Genomic DNA, 10,684 nt, shown 5'->3' on the forward strand with positions numbered 1-10,684 from the left:
AGCCTGGTGCTCCCCTGATGCAGTCTTCTGTCTCCACCAGCCCCTTCGCAGGAGGCCTCAAACTCTGAGGCAGTGGGCAGGGACAGAGAACTGCCAGAGGCTCAAGGAGAACAGCCCCGTCCCTTTGGAGTTACTGGGAAAATCTGAATCGAGTCTTCAGGAAACTAGGAGCTTGCCTACGTCACCCCTCTCACTCTACAGGTGAAAAAACTAGATCCCAGAGAAAGTAACTTGCCCAATTCCCACAGCACACATCCAAGGCAGAGCTGGAACTAGAACCCCATTCCTGACTTCTTTTTTTGTTGTTGTTGAGACGGAGTTTCGCTCTTGTCACCCAGGCTGGAGTGCAATGGTGCAATCTCGGCTCGCTGCAACCTCCACCTCCCAGTTCAAGTGATTCTCCTGCCTCAGCCTCCCAAGTAGCTGGGATTACAGGCATGAGCCACCACACCCAGCTAATTTCGTATTTTTAGTAGACAAGCGGTTTCTCCATGTTGGCCAGGCTGGTCTCAAACTCCCGACCTCAGGTGATCCGCCCGCCTCGGCCTCCCAAAGCACTGGGATTACAGGGGTGAGCCACCGCGCCCGGTCCATTCCTGACTTCTAAATTGGCCCCTCTGTACTCTACTGGCTGTTCAAGCTCTTCCTGACCAGAAAGGCTAAGCAAGTAACTCGAGCCTTATAAAACTGCTGAACACCAGAGCTTGCGAGAACTTTTGAAATTTTATAGCAAAACATTTAATAGAAGTATTATACAGGAGAGCAAATTGAGGCTCACAGGGGTAAGGGAACCTGCATGTAGTCACACAGGCAAGCTGGGGCCAAGCACGACTCCCCTACTCTGACTCAAGTGCTCTTTCTGCCAACAGGTTCCAGGTCTGAGGGCTCTAGCTATGGGATGGTGAAGAGACGGAGTTGGCCTCGGGCCTTGGTCACGTTGAAACAAGAAGTGGCCCAGGTGAGCCTCATACAGACTCTGTACCCAACTCAGGGAACAGGAGACCACTGTGGGAGAAAAGTATGACCAGGAAGATTTTTATGTATTTGCAGAAAATATGGTGCAATTTCTCAATGAAATTGATTTCTGAGACCACAGAGCTGCCATTTAAAAAAAAAAAGGCCAGGTGCGGTGGCTCACACCTGTAATCCCAGCACTTTGGGAGGCCGAGGCAGGTGGATCACGAGGTCAGGAGTTCAAGACCAGCCTGGCCAACATGGTGAAACCCTGTCTCTACTAAAAATACAAAAAGCCGAGCATGGTGGCGGGTGCCTGTAATCCCAGCTACTGGGGAAGCTGAGGCAGAGAACTGGTTGACTTGAGAGGTGGAGATTGCAGTGAGCTGAGATCACACCACTGCACTCCAGCCTGGGCTACAAAGTAAGACTCAGTCTCAAAAAAAAAAAAAAAAAAAAAAAAATGCCGGGCACAGTGGCTCATGCCTGTAATCCCAGCACTTTAGGAGGCTGAGGCGGGTGGATCACCTGAGATCAGGAGTTCAAGACCAGCCTGGACAACATGGAGAAACCCCCGTCTCTACAAAAATACAAAAATTAGCCAGGCATGGTGGTGTGTGCCTGTAATCCCAGCTACTCAGGAGGCTGAGGCGGGAGAATCGCTTGAATCCAGGAGGCAGAAGTTGCAGTGAGCCAAGATGGCGCCATTGCACTCCAGCCTGGGCGACAGAGCGAGACTCCTTCTCAAAAGAAAAAAAGGTCAATAAGCCACACACATCTATCGTTTATCATCCAACAGGGTGCTGGGACAGGGCTTGGAAGGAAAGGAGGAAAGGTTTAGCAGTAAGAAAGAGTGGCAAGAGAGGTAGGGGGCGGGGGTGAGGTGACTGGGGACTCAGGGGAGGGCTGCAAGTCAGCTGCAGAGCAACAAGCACCCAACCTCAATTCTGCACCCAGGGAACAAAAACAAAAAAGGGAAAGGGGAGCCCGGCATGACTGACACCCACTTGGTGCCAGACCCCATTCTAGGGGATTCTGCATAGTATGGTGGTTAACCTTCACCATACCCCTGAAAAAAGCTAACAAAGCTCAATGAGGTTAAGGAACTTGATCACAGACCCACAGCATTTGAACCCCAGTCTGGGGCCAAAGCCCATGCTCTTTCCACTGCTCCTGGGTTAAAGGACTTAACAGGGAGCCCTTCCTATCCCCAAACCCCTTCACTTCCTCACCTAATCCCACAGCACCCCTTCCCCAGTTTCTAACAGCCCCAGAAGGACCTGGAGGCAGTATGGGATGATTATGCCTTGAAGATGACAGGTGTCAGCTTTTGACAGCTTTAGGTTGGTATGGCAATGAGGTGGTCAAGGAAAGGGGTTGAAACCTACTGTAGGGGCTGGGCTGACTTCCATCAGCTGGGGATAGCTGCTGATTGATAAGTCCTGTTGGGATGCTGTGACTGAAAGCTGTGGATGCTTAAGTTCTCCCTCCTCCCTCCTCCCCTGCACCTCCCTCCTCTACCCCCAGCTTGTTCCAACTAAGTGTTTCCTGGTGAGGAAAATGCTTCAACAGCCTTGGCTGGCTGAGGCAATTAAATTATGAAATTTACCACATTAGATGAAAACCAGCATCTCAATCAACCAATTCATTTGTGTCTGGCCACTCTGTTTTCTTGTGCCAGCTCTGCCCACACTGGCCAGGCTATGCCTACACTGCCTGCTGGTACAGAGGGACTAGGGGCTCAGACAATGGGCTGGTCTTTGGGACCAGGGGGTAGGTTCTCCCAGGACCCCCAGAGAAGAGAGGCTGCATCCAGAAGCCATCCAGCTTCCTACAAATGCGCTGGACTGCTGACTGTGCGGCCAGACACTACGGACGAGAGCAAACCTTCTACCACCTCCCACTTGCATTCTCCATGGCCTCAACCTGTGCCTATCTTGAGGCTGGCAATGAATTGGGCCTCTGGGAGAAGTGTGGGTGAGCGACAGGACAAAGGTGGCTGCCCCACACCTCGAATCTGGACTATGACATGCCTTTCTCATCTTAGTCAAGGCATCCTCTCCCCAGGAAGCCTTGCCCACCTGTGTCTCCTTCTCTCCTCTTGCTGCCTCTATCACTACGATGTGTCAGGGCCCCTAATCCATGTGCCAGCACTCCCTCATCTAGATGCTCACTAAAGGAAGAGTCTCCAGCACCTAACTCAGGGCCTGGCACACAGCAGGTGCCCAATCAAGTCTGTTCAAACAATGAATCAATCAATCAATCAGTCACAAACCACCCACTAAATAACACTCTCACTCATTCTACCCTTCCCCCCGCCCCCGCCCAAGTGATAGACGGGACGAACCAAGCTTGCTTTCACTGGGTAATTGTTCTCTTTTCTTCCTGCTCTCTTCTGCCCACACGCGGTGCCCGCAGATTTAAAACGCTATTAAGGGACATCGGGCTGCAGAACCTGCTTCCGATGTGGAGCATACAATTTGCCTATAGCTCTTCTCTCCGCACCACATACATAAATCCAACTGCAGCCCAAGACCCCAGGATGAAGGTGTCTTCCATTTCTACTTCCCTTTTATCAACCACCCTGGAGTCACTGCCTGACAAATGACTCAAAACTGAAATAGCTGCCAGGCCGGAAAAAGACTGACTACGTCAACCTTCACAGGCACAGCTTGTGGACCCAAGGGCCTCCGGTCTTGGGACACCAAATGGACCCTGAGGTGGGGTAGACTTTGTGTCCTACTCTTCCCCACGCAAGCCTTCTCCAACATGCCAGGAATCCTCACAGCTCAGATCAGCACACTGAGCATCAGTTCCTCCTATGAATGGGGAGACTGGGACCCAGGGTCCCAGAGGGCTTGGCCCCATAACGGTCACTGGAATCTGGTCCAGGATACAGACCGTGGGATCCTGCCTCCTCTCCTGGTGCTACTGCTAACTTCCTTCCCTTCCTCTCTCTATTGGGCCGATAGAGTGGAACCAAATGGTCCAGACACCTGGCATTCTCTGCCCTGACTACCGAGGAGAGTCAAAGTCCAGCCCGCCTTCCCCAAGGTCAAAGCCACCGGGATCCAGCAGGACCCAAGAGCGTCCAGATTAAATCTGCAGGGGCCTGGGTCCGCCCCCTCACCCACAGTTCGTTGGGTCAGGCCTCTAGAGAGATGTTTCTTTGTTCAAAGACAATGGGAATGCACTTTGGGGGCTTAGAGCAGCAACACAAAAAAAGTATCTGGTATCTCCCGGGCACAATCCCCCAAGAGAAAAGCTTCTAAAGCAACTACGAAAGAGACAGGGGGAGTGGGGGCGTAACATCGCGCGGTGTGTCTCGGAGCCAGGGCAAGTGTGGTAATTAGAGTCAGGCTAGAGGGCTTGCTCTGGACCTGCCAGTCTGGCCGCCACCCAGGTGGACAGGTGGGTGTGCCTTTGAGTGCGACCTTTCTCTGCCGCTGGACAGTTCTGCAAACCGAAACGAGGGACCCTGGCAGGCGGAACGTGAACGGCTCGGGGCTCCGCGGCCAGGCCCGCGCAAACCCTCCCCTTGTGAACCCCGGGCCCTCGCTCTGCGCCAGGCAGGCAGCCATCCGGCCTGGGCGTTCAAGGCGCGGGGCATCGCCGCTCGCGTCCTCAAAGACAAGCAGTCTCTCTTTCCAGGATCAATAGTAATTTTTTTAAAAAAGAGTCTGCGGACTCAATGAATCAACCACTCCCTGGGGAAAGAGTAGCGGCTCCCGCGCGCAACATCCATTTGCCAAACAATTCATTCCCTCGCGCAGAGCTCTCGGCGAATTCCCTCGCGGAGCCGCCGGGTGCCGGCCGGTCGCCGCTCCCCACCATTGTCCCAGGGCCCCGGCCCCAGCCGCGCGGCCCCCTCCCGGGACACGTAGTCCCGCGGGGGCTCCGAGCGCTTGGTCCCGGCCCGGCCCGGGGTAGTGGGTCCCCAGCGCAGGGAGCGGGGGCGCGGGTGCTGCGGCCAGAGCACGGCGTCCCCGCCCGGCCTGGATACTCACTGCCGGAGACGATCCCCGCCGCCGCCGCCGCCTCAGAGACCACTCCCGGCCGCCCGCGCGAGCTCAACAGGCTCCGCCGCGACTCCCGTCGGCCGGCTCTCCACAGGCAAAAACGCTCCCGCTGCGATACAGCCTAGGCGCCGCCAACAAACTAGTTTCTCCGGCCTTCCCGCCCCGCCTCCCGGCCTGAAGAGCAGCAGCCAATCAGAGGCATCGCCTCTGTGACGGATGGGCAGCCGAACCCTTCAGTGCAGCCTCAGAGAAGAAGGGGGTGGGCCCCAGGCCGCGCCGGCACCGGGGGGTGGGGGGCCGGGGGTGGGGAGGGGGGGACCGGGGGCGGGGCGGGGCGAGGAAAAGGACTTCGACCAGATTCTTAAAGAGACAGGCGCCTGCCCACCCCCGCGGCCCAAGTTTGGGAACAAAACGCGACGGTGTTCTAGAGCTTTCCGGAGGGAGCACTGTAGATTGCATATGCCTCTTTTGTGTTCGGGTCACAAGTGTTGTAGATCTCTTTAGACTCTTCAGAGCCACACTAGTAGTTGCCCGAGTGTTAAATGAAACCCTTTCTTTCACTCTGGGCTTGTTTGAATGTTTGGGACTTTCTGCAGCCCCCAAACCCCACCTGTACTTGAAATCTGTATTTTTGGGGGTATTTCAGCTCTCCTCTCTGTGTCATTTCTCACTAAACTCCTTTCGTAAGCCAGCCTTTAAATGTTCGTTCATTCATTCATTCATCCAGCCATCCAATAATTTCTTCCAGGAACGTTTCCTGGACGCCCACACCATGCACTCATCTTGGAGGGGGAGAACGGTTTGTGATTCTTCGTCCTTTTCCCTCCTGACTACTACTTCAGCTTGCTGTGTGTGTCCAATCTCATCCGTAAAGCGGCAGATAAAAACTCCTCATCGGATTATTTGGGGGATTAAAGGAGACAAATTCCCAGACAAATGAGTGCGCAATGAATGTCCTCTCTTTTCTCCCTCCCAATGAAAATCGATAATTCAAGTAGGTTGCTTAAGGATACAAAAGGTAAAGCATAGAAAGTGATAAGAACGAAAGAGCCAAGCCTGGGGCGGGGAAATTCCCAGGAAGCAGAGGTCACCCTGACGGAGGTGGAGGTGGGAGGTGCAAGGAACGTCTAAGAAAGTGTACAAAGATTTGGGAGAGGGGATAGGATTGTGACTAGTGGAACCTGGGAAATAGAGCCCCTGGGTAGAAAGCTGCTTAGACAGGACAGATATGCCAGGGTTAAAAGACTGGGAGATGATGAGAAGATACCACCAGGGAAGGCATTTTTGGGAAACAGTTTGATGTTCTGGGTTTGAAGCCCCGCCCTGCCCCTCAAGAGCTGGGTAGGACTGAAGCAGATGGCTCAGACTCTCTGGTGTCTGGTTCTTACTGGTGAAGAGGATTCTAAAACCTTTCTTGCAGGGGTATGGGAAAGATTAAGATAACATATGGAATAGGCCTGGCATGTAGTAAGTGCTCAATACAGATTTGTGCTTCCATTTGGCCCACATCTGCAGACATCTAAGGCACCAGGGTTCTGATATTTATGAACAATATTGGCCAGAGGTAAGAAGCTTGCCAAGTGCACTGTTAAGGTGACTTCTGAAGAGAAAAGGTAGTGAGAGGTGAAGCCAGCTGGACTTTCTGGGTCCAGTGGGGACTTGGAGAACTTTTCTGTCTTACAAGAGGATTGTAAAATGCACCAATCAGCACTCTGTATCTAGCTAGAGGTTTGTAAAATGTACCAATTAGTGCTCTGTAGAAATGCACCAATCAGCACTCTGTGGCTAGCTAGAGGTTTGTAAAACGGACCAATCAGCACTCTGTAAAATGGACCAATCAGCAGCACATGGGCCGGGACAAATAAGAGAATAAAAGCTGGCCGCCCCCCAGCCAGGAGCAGCAACCCACTTGGGTCCCCTTCGGCGCTGTGGGGGCTTTGTTCTTTCGCTCTCCACAGTAAATTTTTCTGCTGCTCACTCTTTGGGTTCACGCCACCTCTAAGAGCTGTAACACTCACCGTGAAGGTCCGCAGCTTCATTCCTGAAGTCAGCGAGACCACCAACCCACCGGAAGGAACCAACTCCAACACATTAGCATCAAAGTAATTACTTCATTAAGGAAATGACAGAGATCACATTTGTAGTTTTATCCTGCCGATTTTCTAGCACTAGAGTGTTTATAGAATTGTTGGTTGAATGAAGCTCCACATGCAAAATTGATTCTTGGCAAGTTTATAACTGTTGCTTATTATTTTATGCAGGTTCGCTGTAAAATTATAAGTGCCAACCGCCCAGTAAAATCTGGTCCACATTATGATTTTTCCTCTCTTCAACTCCAAGGCTTAAATTAGGTACTAGAATATATTAAAATCAAATACAGTGTAAGCAATGGGACAAAATCAGACTAAGAACACGTGTGGAGTTAATCGAATTTAGGTACGATTTGAAAGAAGATGAGAGGAAGAGCGGAAGTTTGCCTTGCCATCTATTGCGGACCCTGGAGCATTACCGTCAACGCAGCCCTTACCAGCCAGTGTTGTAATGGCCTGCTTAGCTAGTCCACCTGCTGTGCAGGGAGCTCTGGGAGGGCAGGGACCATGAATTCATCTCAGAACTCTTAGGGCTGCATCAAAGTTGTCTACACAGTTTTGAAATACTGTGAATAAATCTCATATCCGTTAGAATTAGTTTTTACTGCATATGACAGAAAACCCAAAATTAACTGTGACTGAAACAAGATAGAAGTTTCTTGCTTATGCAAAATAAATCTAAAGTTAAGCTATCCTTTGTTGGCACCTCCACAGTTGTCAGAAACACGGGCTACTGTATTTTTATTCCTTCATCTGTAATGCTTGGTTCCCATTTGCAAGGTTGCCCCATAGTCCAAGATGGCTGCTAGGGCTCCAACTCTGACACCTATATCCCAGACAGTAGGAAGGAATAATGGCGGAAGAGCATGAGATGTGTGTCTTCCAGCCTGGTTAGCTCTATTTATGCAGACTGCAGAAGTCCCACACAACACTTTTGTTTATGGACAGAATTTAGTTTTCCTACCTGCAAGAGCAGCTGGGAAATGTAGACTTTTATGTTAGTACATCACCTCCTCAAAGTCAGGGTTCTGTTAACAAGGAAGAGGGAATAGATGCCTGTTGTCCACCAACAATCCTTACCAATACCTTCCTCCCAGCATTGCCATCTAGCTAATATTCCTGGTGGCCCAGAATCTGAAGTCTCAGAAATTCTGGGATGATGTATAGAATTCAATATATGTTTGTTAATAGATGATCAAATTCTTGGTTCTTTTTTTTTTAAAGATGGGGTTTCACTCTTGTTGCCCAGGCTGGAGTGCAATAGCGCAATCTCAGCTCACCACAACCTCTGCCTCCCGAGTTCAAGCAATTCTCCTGCCTCAGCCTTCCGAGTAGCTGCGATCACAGGCATGCACCATCACGCCTGGCTAATTCTGTATTTTTAGTAGAGACGGGGTTTCTCCATGTTGGTCAGGCTGGTCTCAAACTCCCGACTTCAGGTGATCCACCCACCTTGGCCTCCCAAAGTGCTGGGATTACAGGCGTGAGCCACCTCGCCCGGCCTCTTGGTTTTCTTTCTACCTTCTCAGATGTTCTTTTTAGTCTCCTCTGCTGATTCCCCCTCACTTCTCAGACCTACAAATATTGGAGCGCCCAGGAAGCGAGCGTAGGGAGCATAGGGAGATAAGAAGACCTATTCCCTTCCCTACCTACACCCTCTAAGTGATTTCATCCAAGCCCATGCCTTACGTTCATATAAGCACTGGCAACTGCCAACTCTGTGCTCCCACCCCACCTTCTCCATAAGCTCCAAGCCCATGGGTGCAGCTGCTTACTGGGTATCTCCATGTGCATGTCTAGGGCACCTTACCCTCAAACTGTCTCCGCTGAGCTCCTATGGCTGCTCTCCCTGTGGGCTTCCCCATCTCAGGAAAGGACAACTCAGTCTTTCCTTTTGTAAGATAAAACTTGGCATCATTCTCTCCTACCCCATGTCCAATCCATCAGGAAATCCCTGTTGAGTCTGAGTACTTACTACTTCCACTGCCACCCCTAGGCTGGTCTAGAGACACTGTCATTTTCTCTCCTCTGTGACATTATGGCAGCCTCCAAACCATTTCCCTCTTCCACCCTGCTCCCATAGAATCTGTTCTCAACACAGCAGCCAGAGGGATCTTTTTATAAGATAATTTCGTTATGTCTGTCTACCCCTCGAAATCCACCAGTAGCTCCCACCTCACTCAGAGTGAAGGCCAGAGTCCTACCATCGGCCCACAAGCCTGCCCTGGTCTGGCCTGGGCCACTCTCACACCGCAACTCCCACCTCCCTGTTCCTGACCCTGACATGCTCTGCTCCAGACCCACTGATCCCTTTTCAAGGCCTCAAACAGGCCAAGCCCACTCCCACTCAGGGCCTTGCCCTTGTTGCTCTATAGGATTGCGCTCCCTCAGAGGGCCACACGCTTCCCTTCCCCGCTTCCTTCTGGTTTCTGCTCACATGTCACCTTGCCACCTAGGCCCTCCTGACCACCCTGAGCAGCCACATTCCCCACTCCTGGCAGGCCCTCACCCTAGTCCGTATCTCCAAGGCACTTACTTCCACCTGAAAGTATATACACATACACACACACAGAGAGAGAGAGAGAGAGAGAGAGAGAGAGAGAGAGAGAGAGAGAGAGGCAACCCCTGGCAGGGAGGAGCTGGCCTGCATGCATAGCTAGGCCTTGGTACTCTCATGTTGAACATAAACAATGTCCCAGACCATCAGCATCAGAAAAGAGCACTCTGGCCAGGTGCGGTGGCTCACACCTGTAATCCCAGCACTTTGGGAGGCTGAGGCGGGTGGATCACGAGGTCAGGAGTTCAAGACCAGCCTGGCCAACATGGTGAAACCCTGTCTCTACTAAAAATACAAAAATTAGCTAGGCATGGTGGCGGGCACCTCTAATCCCATCTACTCAGGAGGCTGAGGCAAGAGAATCACTTGAACCCGGGAGGCAGAAGTTGCATTGAGCCTAGACTGCGCCATTGCACTCCAGCCTGAATGACAAGAGCAAGACTGCATCTAAAAAAAAAAAAAAGAAAAGAGCACTCTGTGACCATGAGTGGTCAAGACAAACGAGCCCACTCCATCATCATGTCTGAACACAGACAAAGCACCAACATTGTCCAAGCCCCAAAGTGTCAAACATCCTCCTCTCCTGGCTGCTGTGAATGACTGCTGCCTCTCAGTGAACTGTAGCTTTAGCCTCACTCTAGTCTGCTGTCCTTTTGGATAAGATACCCTATCCCAGACTTATCCCTGCTTTCTGAGGGTAGCTGATGCAGAGCAAATCCCTACTTCCTTGGGTCCTCTCCAAAGCCACCCAACCAAAGCCCAAATCCTATTACAGGTTCTTCTTAACACGCTTCAACTGAGATGCCCCATGGTTACCCCATCATGTGTGGTCTCCCTCGCAACAATAAGCTCAAGTTGTTCAACTACAGGTGTTTCTGATGGAGGGCATTGACAATAAGGTACACAGATATAAATTTTATTTGGGGGGAGTGGGATTTGATTGGCTGTCTCCTCTTCCAAAATGTAAGTCCCATGAGAGCAGTGCCTCATCTCCAGACCTGGAAGCTCTCCATAAATATTTATCCAGTGAATTCAGAATGAACTCAATGTAGCTTCACAGGTAG

General features: G+C 51.4%; 1 protein-coding gene across 1 annotated transcript in view; it reads right to left on the minus strand.

Annotated features, from left to right (window-relative positions):
- KLHL25 (kelch like family member 25) overlaps positions 1 to 5,184 on the minus strand; it is a 38,135-nt gene extending 32,951 nt beyond the window's left edge. Inside the window, exon 1 of the mRNA XM_510571.7 lies at positions 4,962 to 5,184. The gene's annotated coding sequence lies outside the window, so the exon portion shown is untranslated. The remainder of the gene's footprint in view (positions 1 to 4,961) is intronic.
- Positions 5,185 to 10,684: the final 5,500 nt, after the last annotated feature.

The sequence above is a fragment of the Pan troglodytes genome, chromosome 16 (assembly GCF_028858775.2).
Source record: "Pan troglodytes isolate AG18354 chromosome 16, NHGRI_mPanTro3-v2.0_pri, whole genome shotgun sequence".
NCBI lineage: Eukaryota > Metazoa > Chordata > Mammalia > Primates > Hominidae > Pan > Pan troglodytes.